Source organism: Ursus americanus, chromosome X (assembly GCF_024610735.1).
Source record: "Ursus americanus isolate L20-20 chromosome X, mUrsAme1.1.p, whole genome shotgun sequence".
Taxonomy (NCBI): Eukaryota; Metazoa; Chordata; class Mammalia; order Carnivora; family Ursidae; genus Ursus; species Ursus americanus.
Window position 1 is genome coordinate 86438858 of NC_142164.1, and position 27485 is coordinate 86466342.

The window sequence follows — 27485 nt, forward strand, 5'->3', positions numbered from 1 at the left end:
ACTTGCATTCCCACCAACAATGTAGGAGGGATCCCCTTTCTCCACATCCTCTCCAACAATTGTTGTTTCCTGCCTTGTCCATTTTTGCCATTCTAACTGGTGTAAGGTGGTATCTCAAGGTGGTTTTGATTTGAATTTCCCTGATGGCTAATGATTTTGAACATTTTTTCATGTGTCTGTTAGCCATTTGTATGTCTTCATTGTAAAAGTGTCTGTTTGTATCTTCTGCCCATTTTTTGATTTGATTATTTGTTTCCCGTGTATTATGTTTGAGAAGTTCTTTGTAGATCTTGGATACTAATCTTTTATCTGTAGTGTCATTTGCAAATTTCTTCTCCCATTCTGTGGGCTGCCTCTTAGTTTTTTTGACTGTTTTCTTGGCTGTGCAGAAGATAAAATCTTCTGTTCTTCTAAGGACAATGTCAAAAGAATGAGAAGACAACCTGAGGCTGGGAAAAATACTTATAAAAGACACATCTGATAAAAGACTGCTAACCAAAACAATATTATTAATCACTGGAGAAATATGAATGAAAACAACAATGAGATATCACCTCACACCTGTTAGAATGGCTTTATTGAGAAAAAAAGCAAGAAATAAAAGTGCTGGCAAGGATGTGAGGAACAGGAAACCCTTGTCCACTGTCGATGGGAATGTAAATTGGTTCAGTCGCTATGGAAAACAGTATGGACGTTCTTCAAAAAAATTAAAAACAGAACTACCTCATGATTCAGCAATTCCACTTCTGGGTATTTATCTGAAGGAAAGACAAACGTAAATCTGAAAAGGTACACGCATCCCCATGTTCATTGCAACATTATTTATAATAGCCAAGACATGGAAACAGTCTAAATGGCCATGAATGGAGAAAGAAGATATGGGACGGACACACACACACACACACACACACACACACACACACACACACAGTGGAATACTATTCAGCTATTAAAAAGAATGAGACCTTGCCATTTTCAACAGCATGGATGGATCTTGAGAGCATTATGCTAAGTGAAATAAGTCAAACAGAGAAAGGGAAATACTATGTGATCTGTTGTGTATGTAATCTTAACAACAACAATGACAAAAACATTCTCACAGATACAGAGAACACATTGGTGGTTGCAAGAGGCAGGGGGTGGAGGATAAGAGAAGTTGGTAACTTTTTAAAAAAAAATTAAATAAATTGAGTAAACTACACACAGAAATGTTAAAACTCAACAATCAGAAAGCAAACAACCTCATTGAAACATGTGCCAAAGGTCTTCACATATACCTCATCAAAGATATGTAGATGGCAAATAAGCATATAAAAATATGCTCCAAATCACATGCCATCAGGAAAATGCAAGTTAAAACACAATGCGGGCGCCTGGGTGGCTCAGTCAGTTAAGTGCCTGCCTTTGGCTCGGGTCATGCGCCTAGGGTCCTGGAATTGAGCCCCACATCGGGCTCCCTGCCCAGCAGGGAGCCTGCTTCTCCCTCTCCCCCTCCCCCCTGCTCATGTGTGCTCGCTCGCTCTCTCAAATAAATAAAATCTTTACAAGGATTTATCCAGAGTTCTCAGGAAGAGAAACTGCGCCCTCTTGGGGGGCTTCCTTCAGCCTGGCCACCCCCGCATCAGTCCTGACACGGGGCAGAACTGGGCTTGGCCAACCCCACACCATCCCCCAAATATCAGCCACCTCAGGCCAGGGCCTGACCTTCTAGAGGGCTGCTGACCCTTTAGAGTTCTGGAAAAATCCCTAATTCTTATGTTCCATAAATAAAAATCTATTGGATTTCCATTTCAGGTGTCCCCGACAGCAAATTCTTAAATGTCACTTGCCGCCATATGAAAATAATCTTTGAGAAGTTCATAAAGTTCTTCAAAAACTGGGGCCCCCCCACTTCCAGAATCTTCTGTTGCTCTCTTCTTCTCCTTTCCAGTTTGGTGCAGAATGGGTTCGTGAGCTGTGTTTTTTGTTACTGACGTTTTCTTTTTTTTTTTTCTTTTTCTTTTTTAAAATAAAAAGCATAGAATTCCCCCTCCTCAATCCCTTCTTTTTTAAAATGTTCTCTTCTCTGCCCTAAGTCCCCCCACCTCCTAGTTCAGATTTCATTTGTGTCGGTCCCTGCCCCCCCCTGCCCTGTTGCATTGTTTGTGTGCCGCTTCTTCAGTATAAAAAGCCCAGGTCCCACCTCGCCCCCCTCCCTCCTCCCCTCTGGCCATCCTCCCTCCCCTGCCCTCCCCTTCCAGTGTTTATATGTAAGGGTACTGGTTGACCTCGGCGGGGCTCAGTGGGTATCCAGTGTAGACGGTGGAGGCTGGGGAGGCGCTGATGTAGGTCTGGTGGGCAAACTGGGCCGGATACAGACTCGGATGGATGGTGGGCGAGGGCAGGACCCGGGGGCCCATGCTCACGCGGACCTGGTGGACGATGCTGGCCGGGTAGGCCATGTGCTGCACGGTGTGCCGTGCGGAGCCTTGGGAGGCCACCAGGTGGGCCATGGTGCCGGTGGAGCCCAAGGCCGAGGGCGCCTTGTAGGTGTAGAGGTGGGGCTGGGTGGGGAGGTGGGCTGCCGCGGTAGTGGCGGCCAGGTGGGGGCGCACAGTGCCATGGCTGGGGCTGTTGTGCGGGAAGGAGTATGGGGCCTGAGCCATCGCGGGAGTGATGTATCCTGCTGCAGGCGGTGGCTCCAGGCGCGCTCTGCGGTGATGTGCTGCTGAGCCTGGCTGAGATTGAGAGGCTGCTGCTGCTGGAAATGCGGTCCTGGCCGCTGCTGCCGATAGGCGATGGCTCCAGACGAGCTCCCTGAAGAGTGACCGCTGGTGGAGGTCACGTTGCTGGAGGACTTGGACTTGTAGGACGAGTGCTGACGGGTGTTAACTGGCACCAGGCTATCACATTCCACCAACACTTCGCTGGCCTGGGTTTTCAGGGGCGGCACGATGATCGTTCGGGGGGTTCCCAGTGCAGTGGTTCCCCAGGCTGCCCTTGGTGTCAAAGGTGTTGGTGTGGTGGCCAGCGCGGTGCTGCACGGAGTAGGGGCTGTTGTTGCTGGAGGAGTCTGAGTAGGGAGTGTCGTGGACCGTGACGCAGCTGATGACGTTTTTTCAATGTTACTCCTCCAGTGTCATTAATAATGTGTGTTGCAAACTTAAAAAAAAAAAATTAAAAAAAATAAGATACCACTACACACCTAATAAAAAGGCCAAATTCAGAACACAGAGAATATCAAATGCCCGTGGAGCAATAGAATTCTCATTTACCGCTGGTAGAAATGCAAAATGGTACAGGCAGTTTGGATGAAAGCTTGGAGGTTTCTTATAAAACTAAACATACTCTAACCATAGGATCCTGTAGTTGGGCTCCTTGCTCTTTACCCAAAGGAATCAAAAACTTATGTCCACACAAAACCTGTACATGGTTATTTATAGCAGCTTTATTCATAACTGTCAAAACTTGGAAGCAACCAAGATGCCCTTCAGTAGGTGAGGGGATGAATAAACTGGGGTCCACCCAGACAATGGGATCTTATTTAGCACTAGAAAAAAAAAGAGCTATCAAGCCATGAAAAGTCAGAGAGGTTACATACATGTGTATTACTAAGTCAAAGAAGATGATCTTAGGGGCGCCTGGGTGGCACAGCGGTTAAGCTAGATGATCTTAAAAGGCGACATACTGTATGACTCCAACTCTCTGACATTCTGGAATAGGCAAAACTATGGACGGAATAAAAGGATCAGTAGTTACCAGAGGTTGGGGAGGGGATAAATAGGCAAAACACAAAGGATTTTTAGGACAGTGAAAATACTCTTTGTGGTACCATAATGATGGATACACATCATACATTTGTCCAAACCCATAGAATGTGCAACCCCAAGATTGAACTGTAATGTAAATTATAGGCTTTGTGTGATTATGATGTGCCAATTTATGTTTACTGGTTGCAAGAAATGTGCCACTTCGGTGGGGAGTTTTGATGATGGGGGATGCTATCTTTGTGGGGGCAGGGAAATCTTGCTATTTTCCTCTCCATTTTGCTGTGAACTTTAAAGTGCTCTTAAAAAAAATCCTAATTTAAAATAATTAATTAATTAGAAAAAGATAGATGCATCCTTTCCATATAAAGTACACGGAGTATGATTTTGTTTTCTTACAAAATAATCTAAGTATCTGGGACTCTTGCATACCTGTCTTAGGGGCAAGGAAAGTGATTGTTAATGACACAAAAATTTTAGGAATATATAAATGTAAACTAAATTGAATTATAATAACTAATATACCAGCCAATATTTTAACATACATAAACCCTAGTCTACTTACACTGTGTGAGTAAAATTTCATTGTTACAATTTTGTGAGAAGTTACTTTTTAGTGCTAACTGTGATTGCATTGTTCATTAATTTACAACTTACTCAGAATCTTGCAGTTATAATTTAAGTTCTATAAAATATTGGCATAATTAATTAATAATCTTAAGTTACCTGGAAAATTTTTAAAGAAATCAAATTGAATAGAGAGAAATAAAAGGAAAAGTAATTCATCACCAATGATAGCTTTAATTTATATATCCTCAGCTATCTGTAAATATCTTTGTCAGTGTAGAAGCACTTATGGTTATAAACGTTAAAAGCTAAAGTTTAAATTTTCAAATAATATAATCTGTTCATTTTTTAGTATGATTGTATAGTTTCTTTTTTTTTAGTTCTTTATTAAGAAATTTTATGTTTCGGATGCCTGGGTGGCTCGGTCGGTTAAGCATCTGCCTTTGGCTCAGGTCATGATCCCAGGGTCCTGGGATGGAGCCCCCACATCGGGCTCCTTGCTCAGCGGGGCGTGTGCTTCTTCCTCTCATTCTCCCCCTGCTTGTGCTCTCTCTCTCTGTGCCAAATAAATAAAATCTTTAAAACTAAATGAAATTGTATGTTTAAGTGAGAGAAAATACTGGTAGCTCAGAAGACAAAATAAAATGGCATTAGAGTATTTTCTGCTCTGAATGTGAGACAATAAAAAGTTGTTTTTAGTATATTTTACCTACCCAGATGGCAGATGATTTTTGCTTCATACAACCTGACGGTGCATTCTCAAAAAGTCTGTTAATTTCTGTGCTAGTTTATGCTTTTGGGAATTCTGTAGCTATAGACAACTGTAAAACACTGACATAAAGAACTGAATTTCTAATGTTTATTATCGAATAATTCTGTTACAGTTGTTCTGTGGTATTGCTACTCTCTGGACCTTTCTTGTCGGCAAACAATTGTATTCTCATCTGAAAATTTGTATGATGTTGCTTTCCTCTGAGCTCAGACCTCAAAATCAGAGTACTACAAATGAAAAGGGTTTATTGGCACCCCAGCCATATTCATTGCTCCCATGACAGCTGCTAGATAGCACCAAAGGATTTTTCCTCATCTTATAACTGATAAATTGGCGCTCTTGAGCAAGAAGGAATGTTAGAAATAATTAGTTTTGCTTGTTATGCTCATTATCTTCTTAATTGGCTCAACAGAATGGTAAGGTTGTTCTTTATTAGTGTGAAAAATCTGAAGAAAACTGTCAAATCAAAGAAGAAGCCCAATCTCCCCTAGGTTAATTTCATGCAAGACAAGTGCTGTAATACAAAGATATTTGTAATGCTGCTTAATCTTTATAATATGTGTAGATTCCCACTTTTATTCCTATGCAAGGGGTGACACATGATCAATAGACTGACTTCTCAAAAACATTTATGCTCAGCTGTAAAAACCTCTTAGCAGATGTTAGTGGTTCGTGATGATGACATAGTTTTCATAGGAGAGAGCCTAAGGTGCTGTAGATTCAGCAATTCTCTGCTGATCAGAACTTTATAATATTCAATTAGGTTGGTGTGAAATGTTATAGGGAGGTTTCCGTGCTTCAGAATTATCTCTCAATAAGCTCCTTCACTCTTCTTCACTCAGTTCCTGGAATAAAGAGATCCTCGTCTCCTCCACCAGAGATTTCTGCTCTCACTTCCCATTTATCTTACACCAAAGCCATAGGTTACAGATTGGCAACTCTTTCTGAAGGAAATACCAAAATAACCTAAGAGATTTGGTAAAACAGCCTTTAGCAGAGGGACACCTGGCTGGCTTAGTCAGTACAGCATCCAACTCTGGATCTGGGGCTCGTGGGTTCCCGCCCCACATGGGGCATGGAGCCTATTTTAAAACAAAACACAATGGAAAAAGCAGCCTTTAGCAGAGACTCTGGGTTGTTTTAATGTAGCTGGATTTGAGGGAATGAACTCATGAATATATGCTTATGTAACCACTGTAGTTGGGCACCTGGGAGACTCAACCTATATAGGGAACTCAAGAGATAGAATTTCCAAGATTATTTTTTTCCAGAAGGAGATGACTTTATGAAACTAGACTGTTGAGCAATATCATTGGAACAAGATTTAATTATGTAAAACAGTAAAACCTTTAACAAAAATCGGATAGTGATTATTTTCTTGGAACATTGCAGTATTGTTTTTAATAATCTATTTTTCTTAGTTACGTAATGAAACCATTTTCTTCCTCTATCTCTAAATTTTAATTTCACAGGCTTTCATTGTTCACCCAGTAGTTTAGCTTGTAGTTTAATACTCATGATTAAATGCCTACTGAACTAGACCTGCCTGAAAAAGTTTTTAATCATCTAGTGATTGGCATACTGTTTAAATTGACCTGAAAAAAATTCTGAGAATAGGAAGTTCTTCTTCTAACCAAATTGGAGTAACAGGGACCAGATTCATCCTCCTGTCATAAACAACCAAAAAATGGACCAAATACAATGAAACAGTAGTTGCCAGACTATGATGAGGAATCCCAACATCGCTGCTGGGAGGTGTCAGAAAACCTAAGGTGGGAGCCAGGACTCTCATCTCCACAGGGTAGTAATGAGGTTCCCCAATCTTTCCTTCCTCCACCACATGACATTAGTGGAAACGACATAGAAAACCTAGATTTCTACTTCCATGTAACAAAGCATCCTACCCCTTTACTCTTGGGATGGTGTCAGAGGAGACCTGGTGGAGAACCAGAACTTGACAACCATTCACTGATAATGAGTCCACTGCCCTTTGTGGTGTCATTCGAGGCCATGTGAAAAGCCTGCACTCAATCTCTACTTGGAAGTATCTAGACATCTCCTACCCCTCCCAGTGGCGTGGTACCAGAGGAGGCCTAGCAGAGGGTCATGAAGGTAAATCTCTTGTAGTGTCAGTGAAGACCATGTAGTGAACTTCCCTTTACTTCCCATGGTAGTATCAAGAGAAGCCAAAATCGTAAGCCTGAATTCCCACCTGTGCATAACAATATAGAGAGCCCTCCTCTCCAGGTATGAGCAGAGGTTGAGGAGAGAACCTGGCAGTAACAAGATGGCACTTTCCTCTCTCACCTAAGCAGAGTCACAAGAGGCCTGATAAAACACAAGATTTTAGGGGCGCTGGGTGGCTCAGTTGGTTAAGCAGCCAACTCTTTTTTTTTTTTTTTTAAGATTATTTATTTATTTATTCGACAGAGATAGAGACAGCCAGTGAGAGAGGGAACACAAGCAGGGGGAGTGGGAGAGGAAGAAGCAGGCTCATAGCAGAGGAGCCTGACATGGGGCTCGATCCCACAACGCCGGGATCATGCCCTGAGCCGAAGGCAGACGCCTAACCGCTGTGCCACCCAGGCGCCCCTAGCAGCTAACTCTTGATTTCAGCTCAGGTCATGGTTTCAGGGACCTACGATAGAGCCCCACATCCGGCTCTATGTTCATCAGGAAATCTCCTTGAGGATTTTCTCTCTTTCTCTCTCTTTATGCCCCTCCTCCTGCTTATGCTCTTTCACTCTCTCTCTAAAATTATAAATGAATCTTTAAAACAACACAAGATTTTTAAAAAAGATCCAGAATCTTTTTTTTTAAAGATTTTATTTATTTATTTAACAGAGAGAGAGAGAGAGAGAGAACACGAGCAGGGGGAATGGCAGAGGGAGAGGAAGAGGGAGGGGGAGAATGAATCCACAAGCAGACTCCTACTAAGTGCAGGGCCTGATGCTGGGCTCAGTCCCATCATCCTGAGATTGTGACCTGAGCTGAAATCTAGAGTCAGATGCTTAACTGAGTGAGCCACCCAGGTGCCTCTCAAAAGCAGATCTTTAAAGATTGTTTGTGTGAAAAGTAGAAAGAAAAATTCAACTAAGCCTAATCTAAGCAAGAATACTTTTATATAACATATTTCAAAAATCTGGAAAATAATTACCACCTCTAATAAAATGCTTGGCAATTCTCCGATGGAACTAAATGAGATTCACACCTGCAACATTCTTTACCTTTCCACATCAATCCATCAGTCAGGATGGTAAAGATATTAACCAAAGGTTGTGTATTATTTATTTGCTTATTCTATCATTATATCCTATTGACCAAAGATTACCTAGTTCCTCCTTGCTCCCCTACAAATATCCTGAAGTAGAGAGAAATCTTTGAATTTGTTTCCTTAGATTCTTGCAGAAAGCAAAATGTAGAATTTTTATGCTTATAAACTACATATTTTCCCAAACAATGGAGATATGTGAAAAGTACAGTCAAGGAAGAGAAAATGTGCGCAAAGGAATACAATACCGAATATATCAACATGGTCATACATTTATCACCTCTCCACTTCTCCCATGAACTCACCCCCAAGGAGGAAATTTTTCTCTTCTCTAAACCTTTCTACTTTGATTTGTTTCATGTACAGAAGTCATGTGTCCTGTGAGTATGTGAGCCCCCTGGAAGGCAAATTATTTCTTGGCCGTGTCTGCAGAGAAGCAAAATGCTGTTCATTTGCTGAATGAACAGCATTTTGCATAAATAGTAGAGATAGTGTATGTCTGTGTGGCTCATCACAGAAGGAATATTAAAATAAAACATTCCCTACGATTATGCTTCTCCTTCTTAATATATGCTTTTCACGTATATTTACCATTTCAGTGGGAGGTAGGGACCTGGAACCATGCTTTCAGAGGCCAAATCTCCTTGCAGGAGTTCCTTGGCTAATCAGAATTTCAAAGAACACCTACAAAGCTTCTACTCTTTGTTCTGTTCTCCTGAGGTGTTTTAACTTCTTATAGTCATACTTTACCCCACCCCCCTCACCAATAACTCTTAGATTATATCAAAAGACAGTAGAGTTATTTATTTATTTATTTAGATTCACCTCCACAGAAGAAAAGGAAAAAAAGAAAAATCATAATGGTAGCCAGTAGCAGCAAATGCATAATGGAATTCTTTACCAGTTTTATTAATTTACTCATTCAGTAAATATCTGTTGATTTCTACTCTGTGGTACTGCTGTGGGGAATCAAGTAACAAAATAGACCTAGTCTCTGCCCCTAAAAGATTTATGACCTGTAGGGAGGAATAAGTTTTCCTCAAGCCTCTTAGGGTCCCTGGCTGTGCCTGAAAATTAAACTGACAAAGACAGATTAAAAGGAGAATAGCATACATGTTTACTTAATACAACTTACATGTGACAGGCAAGCTTTCCATAAGGTAATGAAGACCCAAAGAAACAGACCTGTGTATTTTTTGGCTAATTTTGATAAAGAGTGGACAGTCATGGAGGACTGTGATAGGTTAAATAGTATGTAAGAATTAGCAGGAAACCTAGCAAGTTCTGTTTGTTAGGACTTTTCTCGGCATCTCTTTGTCTTTAGTAAGGGATGCTTCTTTCCTCTGGGTATGGGGAGGGCAACTCTCACATGAAGATTTTGTGACCTGTTTCAGGGAAGAAGTATGAGGGGAGAATGAGTTCATAGTGAGCTCCTGTTCCTGTCCATAGTGAGGTTCCTGCTTCTGTTTTCTCAGACTCCTTCAGTTTAAAATATTCAGTATGCCAAGGTGCTGTATTCTGAAGTAGCACATTGTGAACCTCATCACCGATTTCCACAGTCTTAAATTGAAAAGTACATATAATACCAATATGAAATATTTCATTTCAACAAATTTTATCAGTGTGAATATAGTCCACAGAATTCTCTTCCTTTGGGCCAAATGTATAAATATATCACTATCATTAACAAACACATCATTAGCCAAATACCTCACCATCTTTTCATCCCCCAAAATAGTAGGAAGAGGTAAAAAGCTTCAAAATTATACTTTATCTAGAGATGTCATCCAAAGTAATCATCATAATAAAACTCAGCATTCCCCAGCCAAACCATCCTTACTATAAATAGGTAATCAGGTAATACAGCAGGTCAGGAATTCAGACTCACTCTGTCATTAAAAACAACGAAAAAATCTAAATAATGTTTAAAGTCCTTAAAAGTAATAAAGAACTGACAGGTCAGAAATTGTGAAGCCAAATCTAAGTGAGACCACATCAGAGGGCTAGGAGAGCACCGAAGTTTCCATTGCTTTGAGGTCATTCTATATTTTTGTAGGGCCTGGGGAAAGAAAATAAATCCCAGGATCTGCCCAAGTGTAAAAGTCTGGTAAGAGACCTCTATTCCTTAAACTCGTAACCTCAAAAGCTATACCATTACATGTTTAATAAAGGCTGCATGAGAAGTATATTTGTCCCAGTCCCTTGACTCTAGAGCACTGGCGCTGAATAGAGAAGTACATAAGACATTTCCAAAGAGTTGTAAGAACAAGTCAGGCCTTTCATGGTTTACAACCTCCATCATCTGGTGGGTCACAAAAGCTTCAAGCCAAGAATTTAGATTAACATGGTTGAGGACTGATAATGCCGTCAAATATTGAGCAGAAGTAGATGCAAATCCTTTTTGTATGAATCATATTCATGCTAGACATCAAAAAGCTCATGTAAACAATTTTCCAAAAAGTCAGCAGCTGGTAATAAGTACAAACATAGATAGTAGCCAAGCACCAAAGAAACAAATTACAGTGACTAAGCATCAGTAGAAAAAAATAGACCCCAGAAATTTATGCCCCCTGCCAACTATGACTTCAGATACTGAAATTATCAGAAACAAATTTCAAAAACATTATATAGAAGATGTTTAATAAAAGAAAACCTTGAAATGATTTGCAGGGTACAGAAAGCTATACAAAATTATATTTAATGAAAATGTAATAATCGAAAGTTAAATCTAAATGGATGAATTTATTAGCTAATTAAACCTAGGTGGACATAGAATTAGTGGAATGGTGGAGAAGTCAAAGGACGTATTTCAGAATGAAGTAAAAAGACAAAAGAAATGGAAAAATAAAAGAGGGATATTAGTGACATAAAAGATAAATTAAGAATTTCTAATCAAGGTTCAAAGAGTTGAGGGGAGAATGAATTAGGCAGAGTTTAGATTTGAAGAGATAATGCTCTTAATTTTCCAGAATAATTTAAATTCAATAATCTACAGAATAAAAAAGACCAGTAAATCCCTAATATAATATATAAAAGGAAATACACTGTGTATCTGTAAAATACCAAATGACTAAAAATTCAAAAAAATCCAGGTCCAGGTGCCTTTAATGGGGAGTTGTAGCAAATAGTTGACAAATAATTTTCATCTTACACAGACTCCTCCCAGTCAAATGAGGAAACATACTCCCAATTATTTTATGAGGCCTGTATAACCTTGCTATTGAATGGTGGCAGAATATGCCACCCCAAATATTCCTCTTGGCATATTACTTTGAGCTTATTATTTTGGGAAACAGCAGACACAGGGGAAGCACTGAAAACAGAGTAGAATTTACTCTTTTGTAGAGGACACTTACACATATAAGGGAAATCTCCATATGTAAATGTAGCTCCCTCTGTACCAGGAAGAGAAGGAGGACTAAATCACAAGAAGCAAATATTTCCTTTTCCTTAGTTAAAGATGGTATTTAAGTCTGAGTTCTAAGGCATCTCTGAGAGCTACTCATTTTTCCCTGGGTTTCTCCCATGTATACATGAGGTAGACATGTTAATAAACTTCTGTTTGTTTTTCTCTTGCATATCTGTCTTTCGTTACAGGGTTTCCAGTTGAGAAGTTAGAATGGTAGAGAGAAACTTATTTTTTCCTCCCCTACAATGTTCAAAGACAATACGAGAAAAGATAATTTAAGGTAAATCTCTCATTCATGAGTATAGATGCAGATTTGCTAGACAAGATATTAAACCTAATGCAGCAATATTTTAGTAAGGATGATACATCCTGCTATATTAGCAGTATTCCAGGAATACAAGGATGGTAAAACATTAGAGAATCAATTTATGGGGCACCTGGGTGGCTCAGTTGGTTAAGCATCTGCCGTTGGCTCAGGTCATCATCCCGGGGTCCTGAGATCAAGCCCCGCACTGGGCTCAACTGCTCAGTGGGGAGCCTGCTTCTCCCTCTCGATCTGCCTCTCCCCCACTGGTGTGCACACACTGTCTCTGTCTCTGTCTCTGTCTCTCTCTCTCTCACTCCTCCCGAAATAAATAAAATCCTAAAAAAAAAAAGAAAATCAATGTATGTAATCTACCACATGAACAGAGATTAAGAAAGAGTCTCTCACACACACATTTAAATATATTTACTTAAATTCTTTTGTATCCAGAAAATACTATTCAGAAATGAAAATGAAGGAAAAACAGCTGTATCCAACTATCACAAACATAATGTTGAGCTAAAGAAGATAGTCACAAAAAATTCTAATGATTTTGGCACCTTATTCATAAAAAGGTGCCAAAAACAAGACAAAAGAAACTATATTGTGTCAGAATGTTTACTTAAGTTAAAATGTATAAAAGAAAATTAAGGAAATCCTTATCATAAGTGTGAGGATCACGGTGACCACTAGAGGAAAGAGAAAAGAATACGATGAGGAAGGGCCACAGTGGGTTCTTAGGTGTAGGCATAGTTGTATTACTTTTAACACAGGTGGTAAAAATGATAGATCTCAGGTGTCCGATGATTTATACACAGGTGCTTAATAAATATTTTTAATCTCTGGATTAAAGGATTAGGAACCATCCTTTACTTAAACTTTACTGTGTATAAATTATGCTAGGTACCTTATACAGATCATCTTTCCAGGTACCTGGGTGGCTCAGTTGTTTAAACATCTGTCTTCCGGTCAGGTCATGAACCCGGGATCCCGTGATGGAGCCCCGCATTGGTCTCCCTGCTCCATGGGGAGCCTGCTTCTCCCTCTCCCTCTGCCTGCTGCTCCCCCTGCTTGTGCACTCTCTCTGTGTCAAATAAACAAACCAATCAATCAGTCAAATCTTTAAAAAAGTAAATATCATCTTGTAATTCCTTCTGAATACTTCATTTTACTCCTAAGAGTTTTTTCACTGTAGATGAGTTGACTGAAATGAGAACCAAAGATATTATAGGAATTCCTGAAGCTTTAATGCAGCACTGTAGCTGAACCCATGAACTGCTTTTTGTCCCCCCCCCCCCCGCCCCCGGGGATTAGCAGCAAAAGAGAATCTTCACAAGGTTCCTAGAAATACTTCTCGGCCAACTTGTTTCAAAATATCAAGAAGCCCTATCAATGATATAATCCTAATTCAGGCTTTGAACGCAAATATAATGGGCAAAGTGAGATAACTAGGCCTCACCGGGGGGAACATGCGACTCTTCATCTTGGAGTCATGAGTTCAAGCCTCACACTGGATGTAGAACTTACTTAAAAAGAAGTGGGGGGTGGGCGTCGCCTCAGTGGTGCAGTCAGTTAACCGTCCCACTCTTGGTTTTGGCTCAGGTTGAGAAATTGAGCCCTGAGTGGGGCTCTGCGCTTGGCAAGGAGTCTGCTTAAGATGTTCCCTCTCCCTCTGCCCCTCCCCACCACTCTTCTTTCTCTCTCTCTCAAATAAATAAATAAATCTTAAAAAAGGAGGGATGTCCAAATAAGAATTAACCATTGATGAGTTATCTGTGATGGTAAAAGATGTTTCTTATGCTCTCACGTTTTCCTTGTCCTTTCCAGAATATACCAGAGGAACAGATGACTCAGTTACTTTTTCTTGCCTCTCCGCTTGCCTTTTCCTTTTCCTTTTGAATCCTTGATATCATCTTTGTCCTGCTTAGGCATTTTAAAGCTACCAATTTCATCCCATACCACAGCCCCTCGACACCAGGCCTGGAGCTTTAAAATGCTGTGTAATTTCCAAATCATCCCGTTCTACTTCCTTCCTGGTCTATGTGATCTTTAATCATGACCTGTTCATATTCTTCTAGCATCTTTGCAAGGTCTTGAAGGTGTGCTGCTGAGTCAAAGACCTTTGCAGCTTTGAGAGCATCTAGTTCATTGTTTCATTTCTGTGTCTGTATCGAATTTCTCCTTCCAGAACCCTAGCTTCTCCACCAGTTTTGGCGGCTCCTTTCTAAGGAACATTTTAATCTCCGTGTGAATCCGGTTCTCGTGTTTGGGTTTCAATCTTACTTTCTCTCTCTTTTTAAAAAGATTTTATTTATTTATTTGAAAGAGAGAGAGAGAGCATGAGCAGGGGAGAGGGAGAAGCAGACTCCCCTGCTGAACAGGGAGCCCGATGCGGGGCTCAATCCCAGGACCCTGGGATCATGACCTGAGCTGCAGGCAGTCCCTTAAGCAGCTGAGCCACCCAGGCGCCCCTCAGCCTTACTTTCTCAGTCTCATTCCTGCAAGAGTTCCTCTGTCTTGTTATCTTTGTAACACGGAAATTTGCGGCTCTGTGTTTCTCTTCATGCAGCAGTTCTCTGTGTTGGTTTTGGCCTTTATCTCTTGCATCTGGTTCTTGAGGTGAGCAATACATTCATTCGACTCTGTACTTCAACTTGCCTTTTTTTTTTTTTATATTAAGTAACTGTTTTTGAAGAGATTTTTTTTTTTTTTAAAGATTTTATTTATTTGACAGAGAGAGACAGCCAGCGAGAGAGGGAACACAGGCAGGGGGAGTGGGAGAGGAAGAAGCAGGCTCATAGCGGAGGAGCCTGACGTGGGGCTCGATCCCGGGATTCCCGGATCACGCCCTGAGCGGAAGGCAGATGCTTAACGACTGCGCCACCCAGGCGCCCCTTTGAAGAGATTTTTATCTGTTTTTTTTTTTGTTGTTGTTGTTATTGTTTTTGTTTTTCCTTCTTCCTCCAATTCTAGAGGAGGGAGAGTCCCAAATCAAGGCACCAGCTGATTCGGTGTCTGGTGAGGCTGTCTCTGGTTCACAGTTTTCATGTTGCACCCTCATATGGCTAAAGGCTAGACTCTGTGTATGGCTTTTATATACCCTTAATTCCATCTCCCATCATTTTTCTTTGAAACAGTTAAATTAGGTAATCATTTCTTCCTTTCACTGCTTCTTCCCAAGGTGGTATCTTGTGGTAATGCCTACCAGTAGGCCTGCTGTTCCTCCCGCCACTGCTGTACCCACAGAGTCTGTGCAGAGGCGGCCATGGCCAGCCCTCACTTCTGGTATCACTGAGCCCTGCTCTAATGGTGTCCTTCTGAGGTCACCCTGCCTCAGGGCCCTTGTTCTTGGATTGTGATTGGGAGGGTATTTTCTGAACCCAATATATTTGACCTCCCAGGATGAATGAGATAGCTTTAGATAATCAGAATCTACATTTAAACAGAAGGAAAGAGCATCTAGGATGCATGGAAGAAATGAGCCCGTAATGCCATGCCATTTGCCAATACCAGCAAAGGTACCGAAACTAACATGGTCGATGTCTTATTGTACTGATGGCCTCACACATTAACTCTTCATTCATTCTTTTATCAGAGCGTCCTCATGCTGGGGTGAACTTTTAGGCATGAACTTTTTGGAGCTGGCCTGGAGGAATGAGTCACAGCTAGAGTAACGGATTTTTTTTAGTTTTCCAGAATTTCTCTTTTCCCTCAGATACTGGCCATTGCCTTTCACCAAACAGCCCTTATGATTCTTCTTCCACATGGGAAGTCTTTCCCAGGAGACAAATCAACCTCTCACATAAGTAGATTTCTCTAAATGCCTCCTTGGGATTTCAGACAGACCTAAGCATGCAGACATCCTCCAAAGAAGGGAGAAGCTGAGGACAAAGCCTGTGCTCACGTTGACAAGTTATAGCAGTTTTACCTGGACACTGCAGGGATCAGTTACAGTATGTGTCGCCCTTCTGGCTTATTCTTCCCAATTGTAGCAGCCCATGGGAAGGCTGTTGTGGAAAAAGAATCCTATATCTCCTTCTGATTTTGTCAGGAATGACTCAATATGGTCATGGCAGGGAGACATGTATAAATATGGCATTATTAATTAGAATTCCTGAATACATAGTGAAAGGCTTAATAAATAGACTTAAATTTTCTCCTGATGTTTAAAATATTATATTGTCTAAAATAGTGATTTTGGCAACTTCCGTTTTCTAGTCTTATGCAAGATACAGTTTTGCCTTCAATGAAGCCAGTGTCCCGAGCCAATCAGATTTCGAATTAAAGAAGGCAACAATAGGTGTTGGCAAAGGTTCAGAGAAAGGGGTACCCTCTTACACTGTTGGTGGGGTTGCAAACTGGTGCAGCTACTCTGGAACACAGTATGAAGGTTCCCCAAAAGTTAAAAATAGAACTATCCTAGCATCCAGGCATTGCACTATTAGGTATTTAACCAAAGGATACAAAAATACTGATCTGAAGGGATATATGTATCCCGATGTTTATAGCAGCATTATCAACAGCCAAACTATGGAAAGAGCCCAGATGTCCCAATGGATGGCTAAATAACTCAGTCATCAAAAAGAATGAAATCTTGCCATTTGCAATGACGTGAATGGAGCTGGAGAGTGTTATGCTAAGGGAAATCAGTCAGTCAGAGAAAGATAAATACCCTATGATTTCAGTCATATGTGGAATTTAAAAAACAAAACAAATGAACATGGGGGGAAAGAGAGAGGCAAATCATGAAACAGACTGTTAACTATAGAAAACAAACTGAGGGTTACTGGACAGGAGGTGGGAGGTGGGGGTGGGTTGGGGTGGGGGGTATGGGTGACATAGGTGATGGAGATTATGGAGGGCACTTGTGATGAGCACTGGGTGTTGTATGTAAGTGATGAGCCACTAAATTCTATACCTGAAACTAATATTCCACTGTATGTTAACTACCTGGAATTTAAATAAAAATTTGGAGAAAGGAAAAAAAAGAGAAGGCAAAAGAATGAGTCTGTGTTAGATCCAGCTTGTGAGATCAGTGGGGACCGAGGACACCTGTGTCCGAGCTGACATACTGCGACCCTGGAATCTGGATTAGGCTTGGGGGCTGTAATACAGAAGGTTAAAGTAGGCTGTCTAAGCTTAGGGAGAAGCTGAACCCAACGCTGTACTTTCTATCCTAATGAGATCGGCTTAAATGAGATCAAGTATACTAATGATCCCTTTCTTTGAACTTTTCTTTTTTTAGCTCTATTGAGGCATAATTGATATATAAAACACGTACATATTTAATGGATACATTTTGGTGAGTTTGGATCTATGCATACACCTGTGATACCATCACCACAATCAAATTTTACACATTTCTGTCACCTCTGACTTTTTTTGTTTCCGTGTGTGTGTGTGTGTGTGTGTGTGTGTGTGTGTGTGTGTGTTTTCCTTTTGCAATTTGTAAGCACTGTTCTTCTGGTCCTGTCTTTGCTGTCTTTGGCGGCCTGCCCTTGGGCTGCTGGGTCTGCTCTTGTCACAACAGCAGCAGGCTGGAATTGCCAGGGAGTTCACATGCCCTCTGCCCGCCCCCCTAACCAATTTCTGTCTGTTCAGGTTCCTATAACAAAACAGCAGAACACCACAGACTGGGTGGTGATAAACAACAGAAATGTATTTGTCACGGTTCTGGAGGCTGGAAGTCTGAGACCAGGGTGTTAGCATGATCAAGGGATGGCCATTTCTGGGTTGTAGACTTCTTGTGTTTTTCCCTGGTGGAAGGGGCCAGGGAGCTCTGTGGTATCTCTTTTATCAGGGCACTAATCCCATTCATGAGGGCTCTACCCTGATGACCTATCACCATTCAACCCCCCCCCCCCACTTCCTGATACCACCACCTTGGAGATTAGGTTTTCAACATGTGAATGTTTGGGGGACACAAACATTCAGACCAGAGCACTGGGTGACCTTTATCCGGTGACTGATGGGTGCAGGAGTAAGAAAGCCCCCCTATTGCCCTAGAAACAGCAAAATGTCTGAGGTGTAACTTCCTCGAGATCAGGCTGAGGTCAAGACCTGGCCTAAGACACGTTTGCTTGCTTGCTTCCCCTCCCCTGCTTTTTCCCCTTCGGCCGGGCTCCCCTCGGAACCCATCCGCCATAAAACCCTTGTATCAGAATCTTTACTGCAGGGTGTGCTTTCGGGCAACTGATGGCGACAGTCGACAGTTAGCCAGTGTATTAGAAAGCCACTACTTCTATTCAAGAAGAAACTTCGAGGAGCCAAATTCCTTTCTTTGAAATTCCTCTTCCCTAAAAGAGAAAATAAATGGTATTCAAAAAGAAAAGTTGGATGGATGTTGAAATAAACAAATTATATTTCATTTCATTGCACATATGTTCAGAGTTTCTGAAAATCACATTTCATAACTTGATTAGTAGAGGAAGTGGAAGAGAAATGAGACTCAGTGCTTGTCCATTAATAAATACATGTACACTAGTAACTGCTTGAAAACAATCAGCTTTGAATCAGGTTCAAATTGGCTGCTGCTGAGATGGTGGGAATGGAATTCGATGTCTGAGCCAGTGTGCAAAATGTTCTGCTTTCAGTTTGAGTCATAAGGAGAAAAAAAAAAAAAAGCCTTTCCCTAACTTTGTTTCTTTTCTCCTCCCTTTTAGAGTTGGTTTAAAATCCAAAATACTGCGCTGCTAAATAAATTCGTAGATTTACCGGTACCATTTCTGTTTATTATGTTTCAAACTCAGTGAAACAACATTTGACATAAATTGACTTCATGTTTCAACGCACAGCAGGATTTGTTGGGGGTTCTGAATTAATGTTATTCCGTAGCATACATTGTTGCCATCGAATAGCCAAATCAGGGAATCAAAATGGCAACACTAATCAACTTGGAGGCTTTTTCAATTCTCGTGTTTTGGAATCCCTATAAATTTGGAACATCTTCTGAATTAGAAAAAGTAACCAAACTCCTTCATCGGTTTTTGTTGGATACTTAGGACTGTACAAAGGACAGGAAAATTCCATGCTGAGAAATCTCTTTCTAGTGGCTATTTTGGGGATGTTTCTCCATCCACGGGTTCAAGAGTGCTCCCCTTTGCTGTGGGAACTTTCCTCTTCATCACAACATTGATGTTTATACAGTGTTACTCTATGCCCTACATAGAATTGAAGGATCTGTGTTCTCCAGTCAGAATCTGTACTTGGAATAGGAGCTAAGAGAATCTGGTGTCCATCTCTGCTCATCTCTGAGCAGAGATGTAAAACTTGGGACCAGAGTTACTCCTGATTAGTGTATTAGTTTCCTGGGGCCACCATTACACAATATCCCAAACCGAGTATCTTGAAACACCATAAATTTATCGTCTCACATTCTGGAGCCAGAAGTCTGAAATCAAGGCCATGTTCTCTTTGGTGGTTCTAGGGGACAATTCTTCTTTGCCTGTTCTGTGCTGCAATCCTTAACATTGTTTAGCTGGTAGGTACCTCACTGGAGTCATATGGCCATCTTCTCCCTGTCTCTTCCCTCTGCATGTCCAAATTTTCCATGGAGACTGGTCGTACTGGATTAGGGTCCACCCCAATGACCTCATCTTAACTAATTACATCTGCAGTGATCTTATTTCCAACATATCTTTTTTTTTGGGGGGGGACACCATTTAATGCATAAAAGTTGGGTCCCCCTGAAGCTGACCCTGAGATAAAGATGTATCTGGAAATAAATCATTAAGTAAGTGTTCACAGGAAAAATCAGTCAGGGACTAAGGGAAACAAGATAGGAAAAGGGAAAAGCAAAAGTCCCACAGAGGGTAGGGGAACTCAGTCTTATTCCACAGTAAAACCTGTGAACATAAATTATACCTTGGCATTTTCCCATTTAGAGGCAATGAAGCAGGGCATTCAAATGCCTTCAGACATTATCATTGTCTGAGGGCTACCCTAAGGGCGTCTGGGTGGCTCAGTCAGTTAAGCATCTGCCTTCGGCTCAGGTCATGATCTCAGGGTCCTGGGATCGAGCCCCACATTGGGCTCCCTGCTCAGTGGGGAGTCTGCTTCTCCCTCTCCCTCTGCCCCTTCCCCCTGCTTGTGCTCTCTGTCTCTGTCTCTCTCTGTCAAATAAAATGAAACAAAATAAAATAAAATAAAATCTTTAAAATATATATTTAGAGAGAGGAATGTAAATTCCAGGCACTTCCATTTCTGCTACATCCAGCAGATGACTCCAGGACCACCTCAGTTGTCCCCTAAATGGGGTGCGGGTGCTGACTATTGGAAGGGAAAGTATACCAAAGCTAAGGGATCCACAAAAAGGACAAAAAGGGATTGATGGAAGTCTGGGTGCAACACTGACATTGGCTACAGGGGGCATGGCCACTTCCCAGCGTCTGACCTGAGGAAAAGGCCAGTCTTCAGGGACAGACTAAGGAAGCCAGCCCAAGAAAGAAGACCTTGACACAGAGCCCTTCCTGGGTACTTGCTGGCCCTCCTTCCCAGCTATAATCTATTTCTGAGACTCTGGTATATTCTTCCCAATTAATTCCACAGTGTTCTCCTGTTCTACAACAATAAACTACTGTACTCTTCTGCTGCTGCTCCCTAGGATCGTTCCTAAGATCCTTACGATTGTTCTGTGACTTCCAAGCATACAACCAAGCCACCAAATATGGTGCTTTTCTCGAAATGCTTTGGATGCAATCCTGATAGAATTCTTAGGGTTTAACAGGAGATCTTCTTGAATAACTATCTAGTCTTATAAGATGGATTATAAGATTTCTTGTAAGATGAGGGGCACCTGGGTGATGCTGTCAGTTGAGTTTCTGACTCTTGTTTTGGCTCCGGTAGTGATCTCCAGGTCCTGGGATTGGGCCCCTCGTGGGGCTCTGCACTCAGCACAGAGTCTGCTTGAGATTCTCTTTCCCTCTGTGCCTGCCCCTCCCACTTGTGCCCTCTCTCTCTCAAATAAATAAATAAATCTTTAAAAAAGATTTCTTAGAAGATTAATTACCCAAATGTCCCAAACTCAGCTCATCCTTCCTCCCTGGAAATTTTTTTGCTTTCTCTGGATGAAACTGGTATTCATTCATTCAGTTACTTAGGCTAACAGCTATGAGTTATCTCTACGGCCACATCCTTTCAGATCCCAAGTCCTATGGAATCATCTCTGCAACATCTTAGAAACCTGCATCCTCTCCATTTTCACTACTGTCCCCGTTTCAAAACCTCTTCAGTTAATATATATATGTGTGTATATACACACATTATTCCAGCAGGTTTCAGCCAGTTTTTCTGCCTCCCATCTGTCCTAATTTATTCTGCACAGTACTCCTGTTTATCTTTATGCACGCACACACCTGTTCATTTCTCAACTATTTACTGAGCACCAATATTTCAAGAAGAAGCGGAAAATACAAATATGAATGTGATATTGATAACGGTGACATATATTATTGTGCTTGGCACTGTTTTAACTGCTTTACATGTCTTAGCTCATTAAATTCTTGTTAAAAAATATGAACGAGGTACAATTTGTACCCACACTTTAGAAGTTAAAATGAAAAAAATAGGCATGGAAAAGCGAAGTGATTTATTTAGCCTGAAACTACTCTCATAAGGAGTTTGGTGTGAGAATTAAGCCCCAGAGAAAAAGATTTGAGTGAGTGTTTTCTCATTTCTTCCAAAGAGAACATGTAGCTAGCACCATTCTAGGTACATACGACAGACATTCATGTGTTGCATCCAGTGATTGCTTTGGGACATAAGGGCTTAATTCTCTGGTGGAACCCCATTAAAAATAGAGGTCCTATTGTGATAATCACTTTGCAGTATACATGAATATCCATCATTATGTTGTACACCCAAAACTAACGTAACATTGTATGTCAGTTATATCTCCACTGAAACGAATATGGGAGAGAAGTCAGGTTACAGGGTTGGCAGATGTTGGGTCCAGTGTTGGATCTCAGTCTGTTGACTCTCATGCCCGTGTTCTCAGCCACTATGGATTGCTAAGACATGGTCGTGGACAGTTTTCTTTGTCACAGCTGTTCGATATTCAACCTCTTCCTATTGTTGGTATAAGGGGAAGTGAACTAATTTTCCTCCTATCTTTCTGGGTTCTTGGTTGGGACTCCGTCCCCTCCTAATAAAAGTTTCACAGGAGAAAAACAAACGTGAGTTTAATAACATGTGTACTTCCTGTATACGTGGGAGAGACCCAGAAACTACGTAACTCCCTGAAATGGCGCAAGCCACCACCTTCTTTTTTTTTCTTTTTAATTTTATTTAATTTTTTTTAAAATTTCTTATTATGTTATGTTAGTCATCATACAATACCTCATCAGTTTTTGATGTGGTGTTCCATGATTCATTGTTTGTTGTTTCTTAGAAGTAACTGCTTCAAGTCAATCCTAATGCCAAAGAGGAATATTTTGGGGTGTTACATTTTGCTTCCCCTTCATTGGGAATCTCATATTTCATGCAGAGCTTCGCCTCCCATCAGGGAACATGAAATTGTTCTTTTTTGTCTCTGCCCAAGGGAGCCACACATAAACCCATAACCCAGATTCCATCGTGAGTTTGTGCACCCACACCCAGGACTTTAGGACTAGAGAGAGTGACTTAGCAACACAAGGGAAAGTTAGGGTATCCTCCTCATTACTGAGAACATGTTAGCAAGTGTCTAGCATCAGTGGTATCCACTGATTCAAAACATGGATTTATGCCTACAATTGTAAATAAGAGTTTACCTCACCTTAAGATTTGTTAAGGAAAAAGTTATTCACAACGCTTGTGAAAAAATGGGGAGGCCGACTTTACTCAGAACCACCACGATCGGTGTAGGGGTTTTGCAGTGGGGGAGAGAAATAGGACTCAACCCCAAATACATAAATGAAAAATGGGAGTTTTTAGCCAAGGAGCAGAGTGGGGGTCATTTGATGGAAAAATTAGTGAAAGGAAACATCAGAGATAAGGGGGTTGGATTTTCTGGGTAAAGTGACCTCACGAAATTCTTTCTGAAGGCAGGCCAGGTTGATTAGACATCCCCTAGGGGATGGTGGAGGATGAAGAGTGTGGTTAGAGCTTGAAAGTGATTAGGTATCAAGGGCTGGCGATTCTGGGTAAACTGGCTTAGTAGGACTCTTGCTAGAAGTGAACAGTGCAGAGGTGAACCTGGAGGCCCAAAAGCCAGGACCTAGTTGAAAAGACAGTTTATAGCAGCCTGATTAGAGTTTGGGCTAGGACAGAATCTTTGCCAGATTGCATATTATATATTAACATTAACAGAGTTCATGTACATATTATAAAATATGAGTGAACCACTGTTTATAGTTTACCATTATTATTACACATTGACTTTCTAAAGATAGGGCTGATTTCTGAATGTGTGCCTCATGGAGTTGTAAGGATTTAATTTATATCTCTATATAGATGTATATAGAAATACATTTTATGGTATGGTGGACCACTATCTCCAATATTAGGCATAAATCCATGTTTCATATATATAATATTTTATATATATATAATGTATAATGTGTTCCCTAAAGATACAGACCTATTATCAGGGATTGTATGCTCTTTTTTTTTTTTTTTAACTGATACAGCAGTGGTCTTTAAACTTTTTTGATCAACACCCTAAATGTATTGTTTAAAATCTCTTCTGCTGGGACCCCTGGGTGGCTCAGTTGGTTATGCAGCTGCCTTGGTTTGGGTCATGATCCCATGGTCCTGGGATGGAGCCCCGCATCAGGGCTCTTTGCTCAGCAGGGAGCCTGCTTCTCCCTCCTCCTGCTGCTACCCCTACTTGTGCACTCTCTCTGGCTAATAAATAAATTAATAAAAAATTTTTTAAAAAATAAAATCTCTTCTGCTTTCTTCTTGGGGTTTCTTTATTTTTTTTTTTAAACTGTATTTAAATAAGTCATCTTTACACCCAATGTGTGTCTTAAACTCAGTACCCTGAGATCAAGAGTTGCGTGCTCTTCCGACTGAGTCAGCCAGGGTCCCCTCTTCATGGGTTTTAAATGTTTCATTTTGTTACGTTTAAACATTTCATGTCTTTGGAGTTTATTTTGGCTAATGGAGTGAAGAAAGCTCCCTCCATTGCCTCCCCTACCTTCAAAATGTGCTGTGGGACATGCGTTATAGACCGTTGGCGGAAGAATTGTGTGTGAAGGACACATAAGGTTTCAGCCTGCTTGTATTTAAAATCCAGAATGTCAGAACGGGTTTATGAGGGTTGTGTGGCTCAGGTTGACAAGACTGGCCCGGCGGTCTTGCCAAGTAAATCCCCCTGTGCCACAGGGCTCTTGAGCGATGACTGGCATTGGGTCTTCTCAGATGAACTACAAGTTGGTTGCCTCCTGAAGGAGAGTGAAATTCACCACCCTGAGATATGACTCTTCGGCATATTGATCTTTTGAGAGGCTCGTTAGTTTTAAGAAACCACAGACACAGGTGAAATTCTGAAAAGTGAGAAATGACCCTTTGAGTAAGAAACATTTGTATGCATCAGAGAAATCTCCATTTGTAAGTGTATCTCCCTTGCTGGACTAGCAAGGGAAGGGTGGCTAAATCTCTAGGAACTCTAAGCAATCGGGAAGGCAAAGACCTAATTCCCCATGACAACCATACCCTTGTTTACTGTGCTTTGCCTGGTCACCTCTCATAAGGGACACCCCACCCCCAACATCTTCTTTTGTCTTTTGCTGAAGATGTTATTTAGGGCCATTTCAGGAAGTTACTCCATTTTCCTGGGTCTGTCCCATGTATACAAGAGGCATACATGTTAGTGAAGGTCTGTTTAGTTTTTTTCCTGTAGGTCTGTCTTGTATCAATTTAATTATTAGACCAGCCAAAGAACCTTGAAGGGAAGAAGGAGAAACACTTTTCCTAGGCTGCATTTCCTCCTTCCCCCTCCTCCCCACCTTGCTGCCACAATGACTGCCTGTTTCTGGAAGATGGTTTGATTAGGGCTGCCTGCCCTGCCACTCTATGTCAGAGAGTAACTTTAAGGAGTCTCCCTGTTTCAGGATTTCTTTTCCTTTAGTGCTCATGGTTCTTGGTCATGCCGCTTCGAAGAATGAAGTGGTAGACCACATGAAGAGTGGTGGACAGCAAAACAAAGTTTATTGAGTGATAGTACGAAGCTCCCGAAGACGGAGGGGACTTGAGAGGGTTGCCATTTTGATGTTTAAATCTAGGGGTTTTTATGACATGGTTGGTAGGCTCTTTTAATCTGATTAACCCTCCTTGCGCCTGTCATCCAATCAGGTTTTTGTCCATGTGCTCATCTACCTATATGGGATAGGGTGGAGGGCTGCTTCCAGGGTGGTGTGGAATAACAGGATGGGGTCCTTTTCCTTTTAAGGGTGGTTTCCTCTTAGGACAGCGGCCCCTCGCCCCTGCCTTCCTTTCTTCAAACTGTCTTCCATTATCCCCTACCTCGGCCCAGCCGTGCACTGGAACTTGCTCTGTTAAGCAAGGGATTTTTGTGCTACTTGTTTTTGAAAAGCTTTGTGCCCTACTCAAATTGCAGAGTTCACACTCTAATTCTGATAATTAGTAGCTGTGTGATAAGTAGAGGCCAAGAACACGCTGCCCTAAGATGGGCCACTTAGGCATGAAGATTATTTTGAGTTAAAAAGCAATCACAACCCAGCTGATTCAGGAAAAGCTCTGCAGGGGCCAAGGGCAGGCTGCCTCAAAGTGTGCCACTCTGGCATATTGATTATTTTAAATAAAAGTTACTTAAGAGACAGCCTGGGTACCAAGGACACTCAGACCCCCCTCTGCCGCTCAGGAATAAACCTACCGTGTGAAACGTCCCCCCTCCTTGTACCAGAATGTAAAGAAAAATCCTTATCACCACAGACAGGAAATTTAAAGCCCAGAAAGCTGTATACACAACCCTTGTAATATTTTACTAATTTACTACCCCAGTCCAAATTCTGTTTAGAATTCATCATTCATTGAAGCTCCCAAAGTTCAGGTTTTTTTTTTTTTTTTTTTGTCCTGCCAATTCCTTGCAGATCGATTATCTCTTTGTCTAAAAAGTATAAAAACTGCCTGCCTTGGTCGTTTCTTTGGGTCTCCATTCTATGACCGGGCCTCCATGCACATGTAATAAAACTTTGCTTTTTCCTCCTGTTAATCTGTTTTATGTCAGTTGAATTCTTAGACCAGCTGGAAGACCTTGAGGGTGGAGAAGAATTGTTTCTTCCCTTCAGCTCCTTACCTCCCCCCAGTTGCATGAAAGAGTTTAGATAGAGGACCTGCCCGGGGAAGAGAGCTATCACCATAGATAACTACAGTATGATAGAAACTATGCAGGGGTGACTGGGAGCTACTTAGCAAGGCCTGTTTGATCAAAGTCCTCTCTGTGTCCATTTTTTGAGTGACCCGGCAAATATTTGTATACCAAACGTAGACTCTTTTCCGTTCTTCTTCAGAATTGTACTTCTTCCTTTTGAAGTCCCAGGCCTCCAGCCCCTTCTTACTTCAAGATGACTTATAGACCTCATTTTGCCTGACTGTCTTTGGAGTTTCCATGTCTGTGTGGATTCCCATATGTACACTATTTTTTTATTAATTTTTTTTATTATATTATGTTAGTCAGCATACAGTACATCCCTAGTTTTCGATGTAAAGTTCCATGATTCATTACTTGAGTATAACACCCAGTGCACCATGCAATATGTGCCCTCCTTAATACCCTGTTTAATTTGATTTTCTCCTGTTAATCTTGGACCTTGATGGACCTTGAAGGGGACAGAAATTCTTGCTCCCCAACAGTGATCTTGAGTGAGTTAACTTACTTTCTGGGTGCTTCTGTTTCATTGTTTGCAAATGGGGCTAATAAAATTACCTACCTCACAGGGCCGTTAGGATTAAATTAGTTAATACTTAGACCGTTTCTTGGCATATAGTACATCCTTCGCAGTTATTACCAGTTACTCCCCAGTATCTGCAAAATTTTAGGTCCTCTGTTTAGGTTGGAATTACACTGCATTTGGCTGATAGTCTTTTAGGCTATAGTTTGTTATTACGGCTATTTCTTGATTTCATTTGAAATGCAATTTCCTTCCATTTTACATTTTCTTTGGGTGATGGTCGGGGTTGATTTCATATGGGAAGAAATGTCTCTTCACGGTTTTTCAATATAGGATAAAGAGATCATTCTGTACATACGTAATACATCCCTGATCATTTCTATCGTTAAAATAAGAAGATATATATTCTTTTTCTCTGTGCTTCAATTGTATTTGATATTTACTTGGGTATTGTAAAGAACCCTTATCTCTCCAGAAAGAATTCAAAGACTTTGAAGTGTTTTTGTTGTTGTTGTTGTTGTTTTCACTTGTGTTTTGTTTTGTTATCTTAAAAATCCTTAACCATTTATCTGATAGAAATGC

The 27485-nt window shown here is 41.1% G+C and overlaps 1 long non-coding RNA gene and 1 pseudogene across 1 annotated transcript in view; one reads left to right on the top strand and one right to left on the bottom strand.

Annotated features, from left to right (window-relative positions):
* LOC148106976 (uncharacterized) overlaps window positions 1-27485 on the top strand; it is a 511020-nt gene that overhangs the window by 176537 nt on the left and 306998 nt on the right. The gene's annotated exons all lie outside the window — the stretch shown is intronic.
* On the bottom strand, window positions 13924-15336 carry LOC148106977 (dynein regulatory complex protein 9-like; annotated as a pseudogene).